Here is a 24818-nt window from a genome sequence, read left to right on the forward strand (position 1 = left end):
CGTCCAAGGCCTCTTCGGAATAGGCAAGGGCAACAACAACCCGCTAGCCCTAGAACAACAAGGCTTGGCCCGAGCACACACATCACAAGACTGCACAAAAACACGCACATCACGAGACAGAGATGGCCACCAGAAGGATCTAGCCACCAAATCCCTGGTACCAAAAATTCCAGGATGACCCGCCAGCGTAGAAGAATGAACCTCCGAGATGACTCTACTGGTCCAATCATCAGGAACAAACAGTCTACCAGGTGGACAGCGATCAGGTCTATCCGCCTGAAACTCTTGCAAAGCACGTCGCAGATCTGGGGAAATAGCGGATAATATCACCCCATCCTTAAGGATACCTGTAGGTTCTGAATCACCAGGGGAATCAGGCTCAAAACTCCTAGAAAGGGCATCCGCCTTCACATTCTTAGAACCTGGTAGATATGAGACCACAAAATTAAACCGAGAGAAAAACAACGACCAGCGCGCCTGTCTAGGATTCAGGCGCCTGGCAGACTCAAGATAAATCAGATTCTTGTGATCAGTCAAAACCACCACCTGATGTCTAGCACCCTCAAGCCAATGACGCCACTCCTCAAATGCCCACTTCATGGCCAAAAGCTCCCGATTACCGACATCATAATTTCTTTCGGCGGCAGAAAATTTTCGAGAAAAGAACGCACAAGGTCTCATCACTGAGCAATCGGAACTTTTCTGCGACAAAACCGCCCCCGCTCCGATCTCGGAAGCATCGACCTCAACCTGAAAGGGGAGAGAGACATCGGGCTGGCGCAACACAGGGGCAGACGAAAAGCGGCGCTTAAGTTCCCGAAAGGCCTCCACAGCGGCAGAGGACCAATTGGCAACATCAGCACCCTTCTTAGTCAAATCCGTAAGAGGCTTAGCAACACCAGAAAAACCAGTTATAAATCGACGATAAAAATTAGCAAAGCCCAAGAACTTCTGAAGACCCTTTAGAGAAGTAGGCTGCGTCCAGTCACAAATAGCCCGAACCTTGACAGGGTCCATCTCAACAGAAGAAGGGGAAAAAATGTACCCCAAAAAGGAAATCTTTTGAACCCCAAAAACACACTTAGAACCCTTTACACACAGAGAATTCTCCCGCAAGACCTGAAAAACCCTCCTGACCTGCTGAACATGAGACTCCCAGTCCTCAGAAAAAATCAAAATATCGTCCAAATACACAATCATAAATTTATCCAGATATTCACGGAAAATATCATGCATAAAGGACTGAAAAACTGAAGGCGCATTAGAAAGGCCGAAAGGCATTACTAAATACTCAAAGTGGCCCTCAGGCGTATTAAATGCGGTTTTCCACTCATCCCCTTGCTTAATTCGCACCAAATTATACGCCCCACGGAGATCAATCTTGGAGAACCACTTAGCCCCCCTTATGCGAGCAAACAAATCAGTAAGCAGCGGCAACGGATACTGATATTTGACAGTAATTTTATTCAGGAGTCGATAATCAATACAAGGCCTCAGCGAGCCATCCTTTTTAGAGACAAAGAAAAACCCAGCTCCTAAAGGTGATGAAGAAGGACGAATATGTCCCTTTTCCAGGGACTCCTTAACATATTCTCGCATGGCAGCATGCTCAGGTACAGATAGGTTAAACAAACGACCCTTTGGAAATTTACTGCCTGGAATCAGATCTATGGCGCAATCACACTCTCTGTGGGGAGGGAGAGAACCAATTTTAGGCTCTTCAAAAATATCCCCAAAATCCGACAAAAATGCAGGAATCTCAGAGGGAATAGATGACGAGATAGGAACCAAAGGTATGTCCCCATGAGCCCCCCGACATCCCCAGCTTAACACAGACATAGTTTTCCAGTCCAGTACTGGGTTATGAGATTGTAACCATGGTAATCCAAGCACTAAAACATCATGTAAATTATACAACACGAGGAAGCGAATCATCTCCTGATGGTCTGGAGTCATACGCATAGTCACTTGCATCCAGAACTGTGGTCTATTACAAGCCAGAGGTGTAGAATCAATACCCTTCAGAGGTATAGGAACTTCCAGAGGCTCCAAATCAAACCCACAGCGCCTGGCAAAGGACCAATCCATGAGACTCAGAGCGGCGCCAGAGTCCACATAGGCATCCACAGTAATAACTGATAATGAACAAATCAGAGTTACAGACAGAAGAAATTTAGACTGTAAAGTGCCAATAGAAACAGACTTGTCAACCTTCCTAGTACGTTTAGAGCATGCTGATATAACATGCGCGGAATCACCACAGTAGAAGCACAAGCCATTTTTGCGCCTATAATTCTGCCGCTCGCTTCTTGACAGAATTCTGTCACATTGCATTTTCTCTGGCGTCCCTTCAGAAGATACCGCCAAATGGTGCACGGGTTTGCGCTCCCGCAAACGCCGATCAATCTGAATCGCCATTGTCATGGACTCATTCAGACCTGTGGGCGTAGGAAACCCCACCATGACATCCTTAACGGCATCAGAAAGGCCCTCTCTGAAATTTGCCGCTAGGGCACACTCATTCCACTGAGTAAGCACAGACCATTTACGAAATTTTTGGCAGTATATCTCAGCTTCATCTTGCCCTTGAGACAGGGCTATTACAGCTTTTTCAGCTTGAATCTCCAAATTAGGTTCCTCATACAGCAACCCTAAAGCCAGAAAAAACGCATCCACATTGAGCAACGCAGGATCCCCTGGTGTCAATGAAAATGCCCAATTTTGAGGGTCACCTCGCAGCAAAGAAATCACAATCTTAACCTGCTGAACAGGATCTCCAGAGGAGTGAGGTCTGAGAGAAAGGAATAATTTACAATTACATTTGAAATTCAGAAACCGAGATCTATCTCCGGAAAATACCTCTGGTGTAGGAATCTTAGGTTCAGAAATAGGAGTACGTATAACATAATCTTGTAAATTCTGAACCTTCGTAGCAAGATTATTTAAACCTGCAGCCAAACTCTGAGGGTCCATCCTTAAACCGGAGAGATCAGAGCCATTCAAGGGTTAGAAGGAGAGAAAGGCAAGGCTGTAAATAGAGCAGATATACAACTGAGCCAACTAAGTAGCAAACATGAGAGGAAAAAAAAAAAAAAATCTACAGACTTCTTTTACTCTCCTTTCTTCTGCCAATTACTTTAACAGTGGCCGGTCATACTGTCATGATTCCCCAATGGCATGGGAACATCAGAAACACAAAAATAACAGACTAGCTCTGGGTGATGGAAACTCAAGCTGACCGTGACCTAAATCTACCACACAACTAACAGTAGCCAGGAAGCATTCCTACGGCTGCCTAGATGCCATGCGCCAGCCGGAGAACTAACTACGCCTGAAAGAGGAAGGAACAGACCTGGCTTACCTCTAGAGAAATTCCCCAAAGATGATAGTAGCCCCCACGTATATTAACGGTGAGTTCAGAGGAAAAGACATACACAGTATGAAGGTAGATTTAGCAAAGCGAGGTCCACTTACTAGATAGAGGAAAGATACAAAAGAGGACTTCACGGTCAGCTGAAAAACCCTTTCAAAAACCCATCCTGAAATTACTTTAAGACTCCTGTGTCAACTCATGACACAGGAGTGGCAATTTCAGTCCACAAGAGCTTCCAGTAACAGGAAATGACAAAACTGTAAACTGGACAAGAAAAACAAAACAATAAGGACAAGAGTCCACTTAGCTGATCAGCAGACTAGTAGCAGGAACATGCAACTGAATGACTCAGGTTACAATGATGACCGGCAAGGAAGTGACTGGAGAGCAAGGCTAAATAGGGAACTCCCAAAACTGATGGAAGCAGGTGAGCAGAGGCAGAAAAGCACACACAAGTCTCCAGTACCACCAGCCACCACCAGGGGAGCCAAAAAGCGGATCACAACAGATCACCAAACAAATGTAAATCACAAGTAATCACAAAATGCAGTTTATAAATGAAGGACTTTATTAAGGGAAAAAAAAATCCAAACCTACAGGGTCCTGTGTGAAAAAGAGATTGCCCCCCTCCCCTAAACATAAATTAACTGTTGTTTATCACATTTTTGGGAAGCTGAGTTCACATTCACTAGCCACACGCAGGCCTCATTACTGCCACACCTGTTCTCAATCAAGAAATCACTTAAATAGGACCTGCCTGACAAAGTGAAGTAAGATCAAAAGATCCTCAAAAGAAGGACATTATGCCGCGATCCAAAGAAATTCTGGTTCAAATGAAAACAAACAAATTGAGATCTATCAGTCTGGAAAAGGCTATAAAGCCATTTCAAAAGCTTTTGGACTCCAGCGAACCACAGTGAGAGCCATTATCCACAAATGGTGAAAACATGGAACAGTGGTGAACCTTCCCAGGAGTGGCCGACAAAAATTACCCCAAGAGCACAGCGATGACTAGTGTTGAGCATTCCGATACCGCAAGTATCGGGTATCGGCCGATACTTGCGGGTATCGGAATTCCGATACCGAGATCCGATACTTTTGTGGTATCGGGTATCGGTATCGAAACAACATTAATGTAAAAATGTGTAAAAGAGAGAATTAAAATAAAAAAATATTGCTATACTCACCTCTCCGACGCAGCCTGGACCTCAGCGAGGGAACCGGCAGCGTTGTTTGCTTAAAATTCGCGCTTTTCCTTCCTTACGTGAAGTCCCAGCTTGTGATTGGTCGCGTGCCGCCCATGTGGCCGCGACGCGACCAATCACAGCAAGCCGTGACGTAATTTTAGGTCCTTCAGGATTTTAAAATTACGTTCTGGCTTGTGATTGGTCGCGTCGCGGTCACATGGGCGACGCGACCAATCACAAGCCGTGACGTCACGGGAGGCTGGACACGCGCGCATTTTAAAATGCGCGCGTCTCCTGCCTCCCGTGACGTCACGGCTTGTGATTGGTCGCGTCGCCCATGTGACCGCGACGCGACCAATCACAAAGCCGGGACGTAATTTTAAAATACTGAATGCCTAGAAGGACCTGAAAATTACGTCACGGCTTGCTGTGATTGGTCGCGTCGCGGCCACATGGGCGGCACGCGACCAATCAGAAGCCGTGACGTTACGGAAGGAAGGAAAAGCACGCATTTTAAGCAAACAACGCTGCCGGTTCCCTCGCTGAGGTCCAGGCTGCGTCGGAGAGGTGAGTATAGCAATATTTTTTATTTTAATTCTTTCTTTTACACATTAATATGGATCCCAGGGCCTGAAGGAGAGTTTCCTCTCCTTCAGACCCTGGGAACCATCAGGGATACCGTCCGATACTTGAGTCCCATTGACTTGTATTGGTATCGGGTATCGGTATCGGATTGGATCCGATACTTTGCCGGTATCGGCCGATACTTTCCGATACCGATACTTTCAAGTATCGGACGGTATCGCTCAACACTAGCGATGACTCATCCAAGAGGTCACAAAAGACCTCACAACATCCAAAGAACGGCAGGCCTCACTTGTCTCAGTTAAGGTCAGTGTTCATGACTCCACCATAAGAAAGAGACTGGGCAGAAATGGCTGCATGGCAGAGTTCCAAGACTAAAACCACTGCTGAGCAACAAGACATAAAGACTCATCTCAGTTTTGCCAGAGAACATTTTGATGATCCTCAAGACTTTTGGGAGAATACTCTGTGGACTGACGAGACAAAAGTTGAACTTTTTGGAAGGTGTATGTCCCATTACATCTGGTGTAGAAGTAACACAGCATTTCAGAAAAGGAACATCATACCAACAGTAAAATATGGTGGTGGTAGTGTGATGGTCTGGGGCTGCTTTGCTGCTTCTGGACCTGGAAGACTGGATGTGGTAAATGGAACCATGAATTCTGCTACCTAAAAACCCTGAAGGAGAATGTCTGGCCATCTGTTTGTGACCTCAAGCCGGAGCGCACTTGGGTTCTGCAGCAGAACAAAGATCCAAAACACATCAGCATGTCCACCTCCGAATGGCTTAAGAAAATCAAAATTAAGACTTTGGAGTGGCCTAGTCAAAATCCTGACCTTAATCCAGTTGACATGCTGCAATGACCTTAAAAAGGCAGTTCATGCTCGGAAGCCTCCAATGTGGCTGAATTACCACAATTCTGTAAAGATGAGAGGCCAAAATTCCTCCACAGCGTTGTAGAAGACTCATTGCCAGTTATCACATGATTGAAGTTGTTTCTGCTAAGGGCGGCCCAACCAGTTATTAGGTTTAGGGGGCAATCACTTTTCACACAGGGCCCTGGAGGTTTGGATTTCTTTTTCCCTTATTAATAAAGACCTTCATTTATAAACTGCATTTTGTGATTACTTGTGTTATCTTTGTCTAATATTTACATTTGTTCGGTGATTGAAAACATTTAAGTGTGAGTAACATGGAAAAGAAAAGGAAATCCGGAAGGGGGTGAACACTTTTTCACACACCTGCATCTATCTATCTATCTCTCTCTCTCGCTCTCTCTCTCTATCTATCATTTATTCACAGTGGAGAAAATAAGTATTTGATACTCTGCCAATTTTGCAAGTTTTCCCACCTATAAAGAATGGAGAAGTCTGTAATATTTATCGTAGGTAAAATCCCCCTAATCCCCCATCCCTGTACATTAGACAGCGCTACGCGTTCTCGCCCGCACACTGCACAGCTCTCCACTCTCTCGCCCGCACACTGCACCGCTCTCCACTCTCGCCCACACACTGCACCGCTCTTCACTCTCGCCCACACACTGCACCGCTCTCCACTCTCTCGCCCGCACACTACATAGCTCTCCATCCTCTCCCCCTCACACTGCACCGCTCTCTCGCCCACACACTGCACCGCTCTCCACTCTCTCGCCCACACACTGGACCACTCTCAGCTCTCTCCCCCTCACACTGCACCGCTCTCAGCTCTCTCGCCCACACACTGCACCGCTCTCCACCCTCTCGCCCGCACACTGCACCACTCCCCCCCCTCACACTGCACCGCTCTCCGCAGTCTCGCCCACACACTGCACCGCTCTCCACTCTCTCGCCCACACACTGGACAACTCTCAGCTGTCTTGCCCGCACACTGCACCGCTCTCCACTCCCTCACCCACACACTGCACCACTCTCCACATTCTCGCCCGCACATTGCACCACTCTCCACTCTCTCGCCCTCACACTGCACCGCTCTCCACTCTCGCCCATACACTGTACCGCTCTCCACTCTTTCGCCCACACACTACACCGCTCTCAGCTCTCTCGCCCACACACTGCACCACTCTCCACATTCTCGCCCTCACACTGCACCGCTCTCCGATCTCTCACCCTCACACTGCACCGCTCTCTCGCCCGCACACTGCACCGCTCTCTGCTCTCTCGACCTCACACTGCACCGCTCTCCACTCTCGCCCACATACTGTACCGCTCTCCACTCTCGCCCACACACTACACCGCTCTCCACATTCTCGCCTGCACACTGCACCGCTCTAAACTCTCTCGCCCTCACACTGCACCGCTCTCCACTCTCTTGCCCGCACACTGCACCGCTCTCCACTCTCGCCCGCACACTCAACCGCTGTCGGCTCTCTCACCCGCACACTGCACCGCTCTCGCTCGCACACTGCACCGTTCTCAGCTCTCTCGCACCCACACTGCACCGCTCTCGGCTCTCTCACCCGCACACTGCACCGCTCTCCACTCTCTTGCCCGCACACTGCACCGCTCTCCACTCTCGCCCGCACACTCAACCACTCTCGGCTCTCTCACCCGCACAGTGCACCGCTCTCGCTTGCACACTGCACCGTTCTCAGCTCTCTCGCACACTGCACCGCTCTCCGCTCTCTCACACACTGCACCGCTCTCCGCTCTCTCACACACTGCACCGCTCTCCGCTCTCTCACACACTGCACCGCTCTCCGCTCTCTCACACACTGCACCGCTCTCCGCTCTCTCTCACACTGCACCGCTCTCCGCTCTCTCACACACTGCACCGCTCTCCGCTCTCTCACACACTGCACCGCTCTCCGCTCTCTCACACACTGCACCGCTCTCCGCTCTCTCACACACTGCACCGCTCTCCGCTCTCTCACACTGCACCGCTCTCCGCTCTCTCTCACACTGCACCGCTCTCCGCTCTCTCACACACTGCACCGCTCTCTCACACACTGCACTGCTCTCTCACACACTGCACCGCTCTCCGCTCTCTCACACACTGCAACGCTCTCCGCTCTCTCACACACTGCACCGCTCTCTCACACACTGCACCGCTCTCCGCTCTCTCACACACTGCACCGCTCTCATACACTGCACCGCTCTCCGCTCTCTCACACACTGCACCGCTCTCCGGTCTCTCACACACTGCACCGCTCTCTCACACACTGCACCGCTCTCCGGTCTCTCACACACTGCACCGCTCTCCGCTCTCTCACACACTGCACCGCTCTCTCACACACTGCACCGCTCTCCACTCTCTCACACACTGCACCGCTCTCCGGTCTCTCACACACTGCACCGCTCTCCGCTCTCTCACACACTGCACCGCTCTCTCACACACTGCACCGCTCTCCGCTCTCTCACACACTGCACCGCTCTCCGCTCTCTCACACACTGCACCGCTCTCTCACACACTGCACCGCTCTCCGCTCTCTCACACACTGCACCGCTCTCCGGTCTCTCACACACTGCACCGCTCTCCGCTCTCTCACACACTGCACCGCTCTCCGCTCTCTCACACACTGCACCGCTCTCCGCTCTCTCACACACTGCACCGCTCTCCGCTCTCGCCCACACTGCACCGCTCTCGCCCACACTGCACCGCTCTCCGCTCTCTCACACACTGCACCGCTCTCCGCTCTCTCACACACTGCACCGCTCTCCGCTCTCGCCCACACTGCACCGCTCTCCGCTCTCTCACACACTGCACCGCTCTCCGCTCTCTCACACACTGCACCGCTCTCTGCTCTCTCACCTGCACACTGCACCGCTCTCCGCTCTCTCGCCCACACACTGCACCGCTCTCCGCTCTCTCACACACTGCACCGCTCTCCGCTCTCTCACACACTGCACCGCTCTCCGCTCTCTCTCACACTGCACCGCTCTCTCACACACTGCACCGCTCTCCGCTCTCACACACTGCACCGCTCTCCGCTCTCTCTCACACTGTACCGCTCTGCGCTCTCTCACACACTGCACCGCTCTCCGCTCTCTCACACACTGCACCGCTCTCCGCTCTCTCACACACTGCACCGCTCTCCGCTCTCTCTCACACTGCACCGCTCTCTGCTCTCTCACACACTGCACCGCTCTCCGCTCTCACACACTGCACCGCTCTCCACTCTCGCCCACACTGCACCGCTCTCTCACACACTGCACCGCTCTCCGCTCTCTCACACACTGCACCGCTCTCCGCTCTCTCACACACTGCACCGCTCTCCGCTCTCTCTCACACTGCACCGCTCTCAGCTCTCTCTCACACTGCACCGCTCTCCGCTCTCTCTCACACTGCACCGCTCTCACACACTGCACCGCTCTCCGCTCTCTCACACTGCACCGCTCTCCGCTCTCTCGCCCACACACTGGACAACTCTCAGCTGTCTTGCCCGCACACTGCACCGCTCTCCACTCCCTCACCCACACACTGCACCACTCTCCACATTCTCGCCCGCACATTGCACCACTCTCCACTCTCTCGCCCTCACACTGCACCGCTCTCCACTCTCGCCCATACACTGTACCGCTCTCCACTCTTTCGCCCACACACTACACCGCTCTCAGCTCTCTCGCCCACACACTGCACCACTCTCCACATTCTCGCCCTCACACTGCACCGCTCTCCGATCTCTCACCCTCACACTGCACCGCTCTCTCGCCCGCACACTGCACCGCTCTCTGCTCTCTCGACCTCACACTGCACCGCTCTCCACTCTCGCCCACATACTGTACCGCTCTCCACTCTTTCGCCCACACACTACACCGCTCTCCACATTCTCGCCTGCACACTGCACCGCTCTAAACTCTCTCGCCCTCACACTGCACCGCTCTCCACTCTCTTGCCCGCACACTGCACCGCTCTCCACTCTCGCCCGCACACTCAACCGCTGTCGGCTCTCTCACCCGCACACTGCACCGCTCTCGCTCGCACACTGCACCGTTCTCAGCTCTCTCGCACCCACACTGCACCGCTCTCGGCTCTCTCACCCGCACACTGCACCGCTCTCCACTCTCTTGCCCGCACACTGCACCGCTCTCCACTCTCGCCCGCACACTCAACCACTCTCGGCTCTCTCACCCGCACAGTGCACCGCTCTCGCTTGCACACTGCACCGTTCTCAGCTCTCTCGCACACTGCACCGCTCTCCGCTCTCTCACACACTGCACCGCTCTCCGCTCTCTCACACACTGCACCGCTCTCCGCTCTCTCACACACTGCACCGCTCTCCGCTCTCTCACACACTGCACCGCTCTCCGCTCTCTCTCACACTGCACCGCTCTCCGCTCTCTCACACACTGCACCGCTCTCCGCTCTCTCACACACTGCACCGCTCTCCGCTCTCTCACACACTGCACCGCTCTCCGCTCTCTCACACACTGCACCGCTCTCCGCTCTCTCACACTGCACCGCTCTCCGCTCTCTCTCACACTGCACCGCTCTCCGCTCTCTCACACACTGCACCGCTCTCCGCTCTCTCACACACTGCACCGCTCTCTCACACACTGCACTGCTCTCTCACACACTGCACCGCTCTCCGCTCTCTCACACACTGCACCGCTCTCCGCTCTCTCACACACTGCACCGCTCTCTCACACACTGCACCGCTCTCCGCTCTCTCACACACTGCACCGCTCTCATACACTGCACCGCTCTCCGCTCTCTCACACACTGCACCGCTCTCCGGTCTCTCACACACTGCACCGCTCTCTCACACACTGCACCGCTCTCCGGTCTCTCACACACTGCACCGCTCTCCGCTCTCTCACACACTGCACCGCTCTCTCACACACTGCACCGCTCTCCACTCTCTCACACACTGCACCGCTCTCCGCTCTCTCACACACTGCACCGCTCTCCGCTCTCTCACACACTGCACCGCTCTCCGGTCTCTCACACACTGCACCGCTCTCTCACACACTGCACCGCTCTCCGCTCTCTCACACACTGCACCGCTCTCCGGTCTCTCACACACTGCACCGCTCTCCGCTCTCTCACACACTGCACCGCTCTCCGCTCTCTCACACACTGCACCGCTCTCCGCTCTCTCACACACTGCACCGCTCTCCGCTCTCGCCCACACTGCACCGCTCTCGCCCACACTGCACCGCTCTCCGCTCTCTCACACACTGCACCGCTCTCCGCTCTCTCACACACTGCACCGCTCTCCGCTCTCGCCCACACTGCACCGCTCTCCGCTCTCTCACACACTGCACCGCTCTCCGCTCTCTCACACACTGCACCGCTCTCTGCTCTCTCACCTGCACACTACACCGCTCTCCGCTCTCTCGCCCACACACTGCACCGCTCTCCGCTCTCTCACACACTGCACCGCTCTCCGCTCTCTCACACACTGCACCGCTCTCCGCTCTCTCTCACACTGCACCGCTCTCTCACACACTGCACCGCTCTCCGCTCTCTCACACACTGCACCGCTCTCCGCTCTCTCTCACACTGTACCGCTCTGCGCTCTCTCACACACTGCACCGCTCTCCGCTCTCTCACACACTGCACCGCTCTCCGCTCTCTCACACACTGCACCGCTCTCTCTCACACTGCACCGCTCTCTGCTCTCTCACACACTGCACCGCTCTCCGCTCTCACACACTGCACCGCTCTCCACTCTCGCCCACACTGCACCGCTCTCCGCTCCCCCACACACTGCACCGCTCTCCGCTCTCTCACACACTGCACCGCTCTCCGCTCTCTCACACACTGCACCGCTCTCCGCTCTCTCACACACTGCACCGCTCTCCGCTCTCTCTCACACTGCACCGCTCTCCGCTCTCTCACACACTGCACCGCTCTCCGCTCTCTCTCACACTGCACCGCTCTCACACACTGCACCGCTCTCCGCTCTCTCACACTGCACCGCTCTCCGCTCTCTCTCACACTGTACCGCTCTGCGCTCTCTCACACACTGCACCGCTCTCCGCTCTCTCTCACACTGCACCGCTCTCCGCTCTCTCACACACTGCACCGCTCTCCGCTCTCTCACACACTGCACCGCTCTCCGCTCTCTCTCACACTGCACCGCTCTCCGCTCTCTCTCACACTGCACCGCTCTCTGCTCTCTCACACACTGCACCGCTCTCCGCTCTCTCACACACTGCACCGCTCTCTCACACACTGCACCGCTCTCCGCTCTCTCACACACTGCACCGCTCTCCGCTCTCTCACACACTGCACCGCTCTCCGCTCTCTCACACACTGCACCGCTCTCTGCTCTCTCACACACTGCACCGCTCTCCGCTCTCTCACACACTGCACCGCTCTCCGCTCTCTCACACACTGCACCGCTCTCCGCTCTCTCACACACTGCACCGCTCTCCGCTCTCGCCCACACTGCACCGCTCTCCGCTCTCTCACCTGCACACTGCACCGCTCTCCGCTCTCTCACACACTGCACCGCTCTCCGCTCTCTCACACTGCACCGCTCTCCGCTCTCTCACACACTGCACCGCTCTCCGCTCTCTCACACACTGCACCGCTCTCCGCTCTCTCACACACTGCACCGCTCTCCGCTCTCTCACACACTGCACACAGCACCGCTCTCCGCTCTCACACACTGCACCGCTCTCCGCTCTCTCACACACTGCACTGCTCTCCGCTCTCTCACACACTGCACCGCTCTCCGCTCTCGCCCACACTGCACCGCTCTCCGCTCTCTCACACACTGCACCGCTCTCCGCTCTCTCACACACTGCACCGCTCTCCGCTCTCTCACACACTGCACCGCTCTCCGCTCTCTCGCCTGCACACTGCACCGCTCTCTCACACACTGCACCGCTCTCCGCTCTCTCACACACTGCACCGCTCTCCGCTCTCTCACACACTGCACCGCTCTCCGCTCTCTCACACACTGCACCGCTCTCCGCTCTCTCACACACTGCACCGCTCTCCGCTCTCTCGCCTGCACACTGCACCGCTCTCCGCTCTCTCACACACTGCACCGCTCTCCGCTCTCTCACACACTGCACCGCTCTCCGCTCTCTCACACACTGCACCGCTCTCCGCTCTCTCACACACTGCACCGCTCTCCGCTCTCTCACACACTGCACCGCTCTCTCACACACTGCACCGCTCTCCGCGCTCTCACACACTGCACCGCTCTCCGCTCTCTCACACACTGCACCGCTCTCCGCTCTCTCACACACTGCACCGCTCTCCGCTCTCTCGCACACTGCACCGCTCTCCGCTCTCTCACACACTGCACCGCTCTCCGCTCTCTCACACACTGCACCGCTCTCCGCTCTCTCACACACTGCACCGCTCTCCGCTCTCTCGCACACTGCACCGCTCTCCGCTCTCTCGCCTGCACACTGCACCGCTCTCCGCTCTCTCACACACTGCACCGCTCTCCGCTCTCTCGCCTGCACACTGCACCGCTCTCCGCTCTCTCACACACTGCACCGCTCTCCGCTCTCTCACACACTGCACCGCTCTCTCACACACTGCACTGCTCTCTCACACACTGCACCGCTCTCCGCTCTCTCACACACTGCACCGCTCTCCGCTCTCTCACACACTGCACCGCTCTCTCACACACTGCACCGCTCTCCGCTCTCTCACACACTGCACCGCTCTCATACACTGCACCGCTCTCCGCTCTCTCACACACTGCACCGCTCTCCGGTCTCTCACACACTGCACCGCTCTCTCACACACTGCACCGCTCTCCGGTCTCTCACACACTGCACCGCTCTCCGCTCTCTCACACACTGCACCGCTCTCCACTCTCTCACACACTGCACCGCTCTCCGCTCTCTCACACACTGCACCGCTCTCTCACACACTGCACCGCTCTCCGCTCTCTCACACACTGCACCGCTCTCCGGTCTCTCACACACTGCACCGCTCTCTCACACACTGCACCGCTCTCCGCTCTCTCACACACTGCACCGCTCTCCGGTCTCTCACACACTGCACCGCTCTCCGCTCTCTCACACACTGCACCGCTCTCCGCTCTCTCACACACTGCACCGCTCTCCGCTCTCTCACACACTGCACCGCTCTCCGCTCTCGCCCACACTGCACCGCTCTCGCCCACACTGCACCGCTCTCCGCTCTCTCACACACTGCACCGCTCTCCGCTCTCTCACACACTGCACCGCTCTCCGCTCTCGCCCACACTGCACCGCTCTCCGCTCTCTCACACACTGCACCGCTCTCCGCTCTCTCACACACTGCACCGCTCTCTGCTCTCTCACCTGCACACTGCACCGCTCTCCGCTCTCTCGCCCACACACTGCACCGCTCTCCGCTCTCTCGCCCACACACTGCACCGCTCTCCGCTCTCTCACACACTGCACCGCTCTCCGCTCTCTCACACACTGCACCGCTCTCCGCTCTCTCTCACACTGCACCGCTCTCTCACACACTGCACCGCTCTCCGCTCTCTCACACACTGCACCGCTCTCCGCTCTCTCTCACACTGTACCGCTCTGCGCTCTCTCACACACTGCACCGCTCTCCGCTCTCTCACACACTGCACCGCTCTCCGCTCTCTCACACACTGCACCGCTCTCCGCTCTCTCTCACACTGCACCGCTCTCTGCTCTCTCACACACTGCACCGCTCTCCGCTCTCACACACTGCACCGCTCTCCACTCTCGCCCACACTGCACCGCTCTCCGCTCCCCCACACACTGCACCGCTCTCCGCTCTCTCACACACTGCACCGCTCTCCGCTCTCTCACACACTGCACCGCTCTCCGCTCTCTCACACACTGCACCGCTCTCCGCTCTCTCTCACACTGCACCGCTCTCCGCTCTCTCTCACACTGCACCGCTCTCCGCTCTCTCTCACACTGCACCGCTCTCACACACTGCACCGCTCTCCGCTCTCTCACACTGCACCGCTCTCCGCTCTCTCTCACACTGTACCGCTCTGCGCTCTCTCACACACTGCACCGCTCTCCGCTCTCTCTCACACTGCACCGCTCTCCGCTCTCTCACACACTGCACCGCTCTCCGCTCTCTCACACACTGCACCGCTCTCCGCTCTCTCTCACACTGCACCGCTCTCCGCTCTCTCTCACACTGCACCGCTCTCTGCTCTCTCACACACTGCACCGCTCTCCGCTCTCTCACACACTGCACCGCTCTCTCACACACTGCACCGCTCTCCGCTCTCTCACACACTGCACCGCTCTCCGCTCTCTCACACACTGCACCGCTCTCCGCTCTCTCACACACTGCACCGCTCTCCGCTCTCTCACACACTGCACACTGCACCGCTCTCCGCTCTCCGCTCTCACACACTGCACCGCTCTCCGCTCTCTCACACACTGCACTGCTCTCCGCTCTCTCACACACTGCACCGCTCTCCGCTCTCGCCCACACTGCACCGCTCTCCGCTCTCTCACACACTGCACCGCTCTCCGCTCTCTCACACACTGCACCGCTCTCCGCTCTCTCACACACTGCACCGCTCTCCGCTCTCTCACACACTGCACCGCTCTCCGCTCTCTCGCCTGCACACTGCACCGCTCTCTCACACACTGCACCGCTCTCCGCTCTCCGCTCTCTCACACACTGCACCGCTCTCATACACTGCACCGCTCTCCGCTCTCTCACACACTGCACCGCTCTCCGGTCTCTCACACACTGCACCGCTCTCTCACACACTGCACCGCTCTCCGGTCTCTCACACACTGCACCGCTCTCCGCTCTCTCACACACTGCACCGCTCTCTCACACACTGCACCGCTCTCCACTCTCTCACACACTGCACCGCTCTCCGGTCTCTCACACACTGCACCGCTCTCCGCTCTCTCACACACTGCACCGCTCTCTCACACACTGCACCGCTCTCCGCTCTCTCACACACTGCACCGCTCTCCGCTCTCTCACACACTGCACCGCTCTCTCACACACTGCACCGCTCTCCGCTCTCTCACACACTGCACCGCTCTCCGGTCTCTCACACACTGCACCGCTCTCCGCTCTCTCACACACTGCACCGCTCTCCGCTCTCTCACACACTGCACCGCTCTCCGCTCTCTCACACACTGCACCGCTCTCCGCTCTCGCCCACACTGCACCGCTCTCGCCCACACTGCACCGCTCTCCGCTCTCTCACACACTGCACCGCTCTCCGCTCTCTCACACACTGCACCGCTCTCCGCTCTCGCCCACACTGCACCGCTCTCCGCTCTCTCACACACTGCACCGCTCTCCGCTCTCTCACACACTGCACCGCTCTCTGCTCTCTCACCTGCACACTGCACCGCTCTCCGCTCTCTCGCCCACACACTGCACCGCTCTCCGCTCTCTCACACACTGCACCGCTCTCCGCTCTCTCACACACTGCACCGCTCTCCGCTCTCTCTCACACTGCACCGCTCTCTCACACACTGCACCGCTCTCCGCTCTCTCACACACTGCACCGCTCTCCGCTCTCTCTCACACTGTACCGCTCTGCGCTCTCTCACACACTGCACCGCTCTCCGCTCTCTCACACACTGCACCGCTCTCCGCTCTCTCACACACTGCACCGCTCTCCGCTCTCTCTCACACTGCACCGCTCTCTGCTCTCTCACACACTGCACCGCTCTCCGCTCTCACACACTGCACCGCTCTCCACTCTCGCCCACACTGCACCGCTCTCTCACACACTGCACCGCTCTCCGCTCTCTCACACACTGCACCGCTCTCCGCTCTCTCACACACTGCACCGCTCTCCGCTCTCTCTCACACTGCACCGCTCTCAGCTCTCTCTCACACTGCACCGCTCTCCGCTCTCTCTCACACTGCACCGCTCTCACACACTGCACCGCTCTCCGCTCTCTCACACTGCACCGCTCTCCGCTCTCTCGCCCACACACTGGACAACTCTCAGCTGTCTTGCCCGCACACTGCACCGCTCTCCACTCCCTCACCCACACACTGCACCACTCTCCACATTCTCGCCCGCACATTGCACCACTCTCCACTCTCTCGCCCTCACACTGCACCGCTCTCCACTCTCGCCCATACACTGTACCGCTCTCCACTCTTTCGCCCACACACTACACCGCTCTCAGCTCTCTCGCCCACACACACTGCACCACTCTCCACATTCTCGCCCTCACACTGCACCGCTCTCCGATCTCTCACCCTCACACTGCACCGCTCTCTCGCCCGCACACTGCACCGCTCTCTGCTCTCTCGACCTCACACTGCACCGCTCTCCACTCTCGCCCACATACTGTACCGCTCTCCACTCTTTCGCCCACACACTACACCGCTCTCCACATTCTCGCCTGCACACTGCACCGCTCTAAACTCTCTCGCCCTCACACTGCACCGCTCTCCACTCTCTTGCCCGCACACTGCACCGCTCTCCACTCTCGCCCGCACACTCAACCGCTGTCGGCTCTCTCACCCGCACACTGCACCGCTCTCGCTCGCACACTGCACCGTTCTCAGCTCTCTCGCACCCACACTGCACCGCTCTCGGCTCTCTCACCCGCACACTGCACCGCTCTCCACTCTCTTGCCCGCACACTGCACCGCTCTCCACTCTCGCCCGCACACTCAACCACTCTCGGCTCTCTCACCCGCACAGTGCACCGCTCTCGCTTGCACACTGCACCGTTCTCAGCTCTCTCGCACACTGCACCGCTCTCCGCTCTCTCACACACTGCACCGCTCTCCGCTCTCTCACACACTGCACCGCTCTCCGCTCTCTCACACACTGCACCGCTCTCCGCTCTCTCACACACTGCACCGCTCTCCGCTCTCTCTCACACTGCACCGCTCTCCGCTCTCTCACACACTGCACCGCTCTCCGCTCTCTCACACACTGCACCGCTCTCCGCTCTCTCACACACTGCACCGCTCTCCGCTCTCTAACACACTGCACCGCTCTCCGCTCTCTCACACTGCACCGCTCTCCGCTCTCTCTCACACTGCACCGCTCTCCGCTCTCTCACACACTGCACCGCTCTCCGCTCTCTCACACACTGCACCGCTCTCTCACACACTGCACTGCTCTCTCACACACTGCACCGCTCTCCGCTCTCTCACACACTGCACCGCTCTCCGCTCTCTCACACACTGCACCGCTCTCTCACACACTGCACCGCTCTCCGCTCTCTCACACACTGCACCGCTCTCATACACTGCACCGCTCTCCGCTCTCTCACACACTGCACCGCTCTCCGGTCTCTCACACACTGCACCGCTCTCTCACACACTGCACCGCTCTCCGGTCTCTCACACACTGCACCGCTCTCCGCTCTCTCACACACTGCACCGCTCTCTCACACACTGCACCGCTCTCCACTCTCTCACACACTGCACCGCTCTCCGCTCTCTCACACACTGCACCGCTCTCTCACACACTGCACCGCTCTCCGCTCTCTCACACACTGCACCGCTCTCCGGTCTCTCACACACTGCACCGCTCTCTCACACACTGCACCGCTCTCCGCTCTCTCACACACTGCCCCGCTCTCCGGTCTCTCACACACTGCACCGCTCTCCGCTCTCTCACACACTGCACCGCTCTCCGCTCTCTCACACACTGCACCGCTCTCCGCTCTCTCACACACTGCACCGCTCTCCGCTCTCGCCCACACTGCACCGCTCTCGCCCACACTGCACCGCTCTCCGCTCTCTCACACACTGCACCGCTCTCCGCTCTCTCACACACTGCACCGCTCTCCGCTCTCGCCCACACTGCACCGCTCTCCGCTCTCTCACACACTGCACCGCTCTCCGCTCTCTCACACACTGCACCGCTCTCTGCTCTCTCACCTGCACACTGCACCGCTCTCCGCTCTCTCGCCCACACACTGCACCGCTCTCCGCTCTCTCACACACTGCACCGCTCTCCGCTCTCTCGCACACTGCACCGCTCTCTCACACACTGCACCGCTCTCCGCTCTCTCACACACTGCACCGCTCTCCGCTCTCTCTCACACTGTACCGCTCTGCGCTCTCTCACACACTGCACCGCTCTCCGCTCTCTCACACACTGCACCGCTCTCCGCTCTCTCACACACTGCACCGCTCTCCGCTCTCTCTCACACTGCACCGCTCTCCGCTCTCTCACACACTGCACCGCTCTCCGCTCTCTCGCCTGCACACTGCACCGCTCTCTCACACACTGCACCGCTCTCCGCTCTCTCACACACTGCACCGCTCTCCGCTCTCTCACACACTGCACCGCTCTCCGCTCTCTCACACACTGCACCGCTCTCCGCTCTCTCACACACTGCACCGCTCTCCGCTCTCTCACACACTGCACCGCTCTCCGCTCTCTCGCCTGCACACTGCACCGCTCTCTCACACACTGCACCGCTCTCCGCTCTCTCACACACTGCACCGCTCTCCGCTCTCTCACACACTGCACCGCTCTCCGCTCTCTCACACACTGCACCGCTCTCCGCTCTCTCGCCTGCACACTGCACCGCTCTCCGCTCTCTCACACACTGCACCGCTCTCCGCTCTCTCACACACTGCACCGCTCTCCGCTCTCTCACACACTGCACCGCTCTCCGCTCTCTCACACACTGCACCGCTCTCCGCTCTCTCACACACTGCACCGCTCTCCGCTCTCTCACACACTGCACCGCTCTCTCACACACTGCACCGCTCTCCGCTCTCTCACACACTGCACCGCTCTCCGCTCTCTCACACACTGCACCGCTCTCCGCTCTCTCGCACACTGCACCGCTCTCCGCTCTCTCACACACTGCACCGCTCTCCGCTCTCTCACACACTGCACCGCTCTCCGCTCTCTCACACACTGCACCGCTCTCCGCTCTCTCGCACACTGCACCGCTCTCCGCTCTCTCGCCTGCACACTGCACCGCTCTCCGCTCTCTCACACACTGCACCGCTCTCCGCTCTCTCGCCTGCACACTGCACCGCTCTCCGCTCTCTCACACACTGCACCGCTCTCCGCTCTCTCACACACTGCACCGCTCTCTCACACACTGCACTGCTCTCTCACACACTGCACCGCTCTCCGCTCTCTCACACACTGCACCGCTCTCCGCTCTCTCACACACTGCACCGCTCTCTCACACACTGCACCGCTCTCCGCTCTCTCACACACTGCACCACTCTCATACACTGCACCGCTCTCCGCTCTCTCACACACTGCACCGCTCTCCGGTCTCTCACACACTGCACCGCTCTCTCACACACTGCACCGCTCTCCGGTCTCTCACACACTGCACCGCTCTCCGCTCTCTCACACACTGCACCGCTCTCTCACACACTGCACCGCTCTCCACTCTCTCACACACTGCACCGCTCTCCGCTCTCTCACACACTGCACCGCTCTCTCACACACTGCACCGCTCTCCGCTCTCTCACACACTGCACCGCTCTCCGGTCTCTCACACACTGCACCGCTCTCTCACACACTGCACCGCTCTCCGCTCTCTCACACACTGCACCGCTCTCCGGTCTCTCACACACTGCACCGCTCTCCGCTCTCTCACACACTGCACCGCTCTCCGCTCTCTCACACACTGCACCGCTCTCCGCTCTCTCACACACTGCACCGCTCTCCGCTCTCGCCCACACTGCACCGCTCTCGCCCACACTGCACCGCTCTCCGCTCTCTCACACACTGCACCGCTCTCCGCTCTCTCACACACTGCACCGCTCTCCGCTCTCGCCCACACTGCACCGCTCTCCGCTCTCTCACACACTGCACCGCTCTCCGCTCTCTCACACACTGCACCGCTCTCTGCTCTCTCACCTGCACACTGCACCGCTCTCCGCTCTCTCGCCCACACACTGCACCGCTCTCCGCTCTCTCGCCCACACACTGCACCGCTCTCCGCTCTCTCACACATTGCACCGCTCTCCGCTCTCTCACACACTGCACCGCTCTCCGCTCTCTCTCACACTGCACCGCTCTCTCACACACTGCACCGCTCTCCGCTCTCTCACACACTGCACCGCTCTCCGCTCTCTCTCACACTGTACCGCTCTGCGCTCTCTCACACACTGCACCGCTCTCCGCTCTCTCACACACTGCACCGCTCTCCGCTCTCTCACACACTGCACCGCTCTCCGCTCTCTCTCACACTGCACCGCTCTCTGCTCTCTCACACACTGCACCGCTCTCCGCTCTCACACACTGCACCGCTCTCCACTCTCGCCCACACTGCACCGCTCTCCGCTCCCCCACACACTGCACCGCTCTCCGCTCTCTCACACACTGCACCGCTCTCCGCTCTCTCACACACTGCACCGCTCTCCGCTCTCTCACACACTGCACCGCTCTCCGCTCTCTCTCACACTGCACCGCTCTCCGCTCTCTCACACACTGCACCGCTCTCCGCTCTCTCTCACACTGCACCGCTCTCACACACTGCACCGCTCTCCGCTCTCTCACACTGCACCGCTCTCCGCTCTCTCTCACACTGTACCGCTCTGCGCTCTCTCACACACTGCACCGCTCTCCGCTCTCTCTCACACTGCACCGCTCTCCGCTCTCTCACACACTGCACCGCTCTCCGCTCTCTCACACACTGCACCGCTCTCCGCTCTCTCTCACACTGCACCGCTCTCCGCTCTCTCTCACACTGCACCGCTCTCTGCTCTCTCACACACTGCACCGCTCTCCGCTCTCTCACACACTGCACCGCTCTCTCACACACTGCACCGCTCTCCGCTCTCTCACACACTGCACCGCTCTCCGCTCTCTCACACTGCACCGCTCTCCGCTCTCTCACACACTGCACCGCTCTCCGCTCTCTCACACACTGCACACTGCACCGCTCTCCGCTCTCACACACTGCACCGCTCTCCGCTCTCTCACACACTGCACTGCTCTCCGCTCTCTCACACACTGCACCGCTCTCCGCTCTCGCCCACACTGCACCGCTCTCCGCTCTCTCACACACTGCACCGCTCTCCGCTCTCTCACACACTGCACCGCTCTCCGCTCTCTCACACACTGCACCGCTCTCCGCTCTCTCACACACTGCACCGCTCTCCGCTCTCTCGCCTGCACACTGCACCGCTCTCTCACACACTGCACCGCTCTCCGCTCTCTCACACACTGCACCGCTCTCCGCTCTCTCACACACTGCACCGCTCTCCGCTCTCTCACACACTGCACCGCTCTCCGCTCTCTCACACACTGCACCGCTCTCCGCTCTCTCGCCTGCACACTGCACCGCTCTCCGCTCTCTCACACACTGCACCGCTCTCCGCTCTCTCACACACTGCACCGCTCTCCGCTCTCTCACACACTGCACCGCTCTCCGCTCTCTCACACACTGCACCGCTCTCCGCTCTCTCACACACTGCACCGCTCTCCGCTCTCTCACACACTGCACCGCTCTCTCACACACTGCACCGCTCTCCGCGCTCTCACACACTGCACCGCTCTCCGCTCTCTCACACACTGCACCGCTCTCCGCTCTCTCACACACTGCACCGCTCTCCGCTCTCTCGCACACTGCACCGCTCTCCGCTCTCTCACACACTGCACCGCTCTCCGCTCTCTCACACACTGCACCGCTCTCCGCTCTCTCACACACTGCACCGCTCTCCGCTCTCTCACACACTGCACCGCTCTCCGCTCTCTCGCACACTGCACCGCTCTCCGCTCTCTCGCCTGCACACTGCACCGCTCTCCGCTCTCTCACACACTGCACCGCTCTCCGCTCTCTCGCACACTGCACCGCTCTCCGCTCTCTCACACACTGCACCGCTCTCCGCTCTCTCACACACTGCACCGCTCTCCGCTCTCTCACACACTGCACCGCTCTCTGCTCTCTCACACACTGCACCGCTCTCCGCTCTCTCACACACTGCACCGCTCTCCGCTCTCTCACACACTGCACCGCTCTCCGCTCTCTCGCACACTGCACCGCTCTCCGCTCTCTCACACACTGCACCGCTCTCCGCTCTCTCACACACTGCACCGCTCTCCGCTCTCTCACACACTGCACCGCTCTCCGCTCTCTCACACACTGCACCGCTCTCCGCTCTCTCACACACTGCACCGCTCTCCGCTCTCTCGCACACTGCACCGCTCTCCGCTCTCTCGCCTGCACACTGCACCGCTCTCCGCTCTCTCACACACTGCACCGCTCTCCGCTCTCTCGCACACTGCACCGCTCTCCGCTCTCTCACACACTGCACCGCTCTCCGCTCTCTCACACACTGCACCGCTCTCCGCTCTCTCACACACTGCACCGCTCTCCGCTCTCTCACACACTGCACCGCTCTCCGCTCTCTCACACACTGCACCGCTCTCCGCTCTCTCACACACTGCACCGCTCTCCGCTCTCTCACACACTGCACCGCTCTCCGCTCTCTCACACACTGCACCGCTCTCCGCTCTCTCGCCCGCACACTGCACCGCTCTCCGCTCTCTCGCCTGCACACTGCACCCCTCGCTCAGGCTGCGCACTATGGCAGCTGTCAGGTGTGTCTAATGGCGGCATACCGTCACGGTCGGGGGTCTCGCTGTGTGTGAGTGTAGCGTGTAGTGAAGCCCCCGGGGATGAGACTCTGCCGTTCCTGTCCGGTGATATTTAATAAAGTGACAGACGCTGCAGGAGAGGGGGGGCTGCTCACTAATGGCTGCTGGGGGCGGCGGCTGGGACCCTCAGCTCCCCCCATACCGGGCTCTGTATCCTGGGAAAGTCCACCTATAAAGGGGCTCTGTGGGGGAAGGCTGTGATATGGGCGCGCACGGAGGGAGCGGTGCTCCGGGGTTTGCAGTGTGACGAGCGCTATATCAGGGGTGTGGAGGGTCCGCACTGCAGTCAGGGGGCCATGCTACTATGGGGGGCTGTCTGTGAGGGTCCTCCCCTCCCGGGGTATCAGGGGTTAATAGCGCTGTGAGGAGGGCCGCTGTACTTTGGGGTCCCCGCCCGGTAATAACCACATCTCACCCGCTGCCGTCAGCTGATCTCTCCGGCGTTGTGTACGTCCTGTTACTTGGAGACGCCGTACAGCCAATCAGAGCGCGCCGCCTGAAACTCCACCCCCTTCCAGAAAGTAGTATGTGATGCGCATGAGCTTACGTACCTGTCTCGTCTGCGCTTGCGCGGCGTCATAGAGAAGGAGGTCGGGTTTGTTCACTGCTGTCTGCTGGAGCGGCGCCCTGTGCGCTGAGGAGGGTGGAACTTCCATTGCCTCACTTACCCTCATGCACTGCAAACCCTTCTTAGGACCGTCGGTGACTTCCATGTTGATTAGTATCGCATGGCTTCTTGCGTGCAGGTGATAACTGGCATTTATGGTTCTTCCCTTACTTGTCGCTGGCTTACACTCGCAATAGCTCATGAATCTCAGATCGGTGCGATCCCACAGCCGGACCCCCGACCTGCTATTATCATAGAGTCTTAAAGCCCCCATCTCACATAGCGAGATCGCTGCTGAGTCACTGACTGAGTGCCGCCGTACAGCGAGAGCAGAGCGCAGCGGTGACGTCACTGCTGTGCTGCGCTCTCACTGTACGGCCGCACTCAGTCAGAGCAGGAAGCAGACGGCAAGGGACCTGACGGACACCGAAAGGCGAGTATGTACTGTTTGTTTTTTTTTGGTAACCAGGGTAAACATCGGGTTACTAAGCGCGGCCCTGCGCTTAGTAACCCGATGTTTACCCTGGTTACCAGTGAAGACATCGCTGGATCGGTGTCACACACACACTGATTCAGCGATGTCAGCGGGACCTCAACGACCAAAAAAAGGTCCAGGCCATTCCGACACG

At 58.1% G+C, this 24818-nt stretch overlaps 1 protein-coding gene across 2 annotated transcripts in view; it reads right to left on the bottom strand.

Annotated features, from left to right (window-relative positions):
* The window catches only part of DRC1 (dynein regulatory complex subunit 1), a 44809-nt gene extending 20540 nt beyond the window's left edge, over positions 1-24269 (bottom strand). Inside the window, exon 1 of one of the 2 annotated variants that reach the window (XM_077291832.1) lies at positions 24251-24269. The gene's annotated coding sequence lies outside the window, so the exon portion shown is untranslated. Of the gene's footprint in view, positions 1-23997; positions 24126-24250 lie in introns of those variants that run through there. The other variant, XM_077291831.1, reaches the window with a different exon arrangement.
* Between the last annotated feature and the right edge of the window lie 549 nt (positions 24270-24818).

This window comes from Ranitomeya variabilis, chromosome 2, assembly GCF_051348905.1.
Source record: "Ranitomeya variabilis isolate aRanVar5 chromosome 2, aRanVar5.hap1, whole genome shotgun sequence".
In the NCBI taxonomy this organism is placed as follows: domain Eukaryota; kingdom Metazoa; phylum Chordata; class Amphibia; order Anura; family Dendrobatidae; genus Ranitomeya; species Ranitomeya variabilis.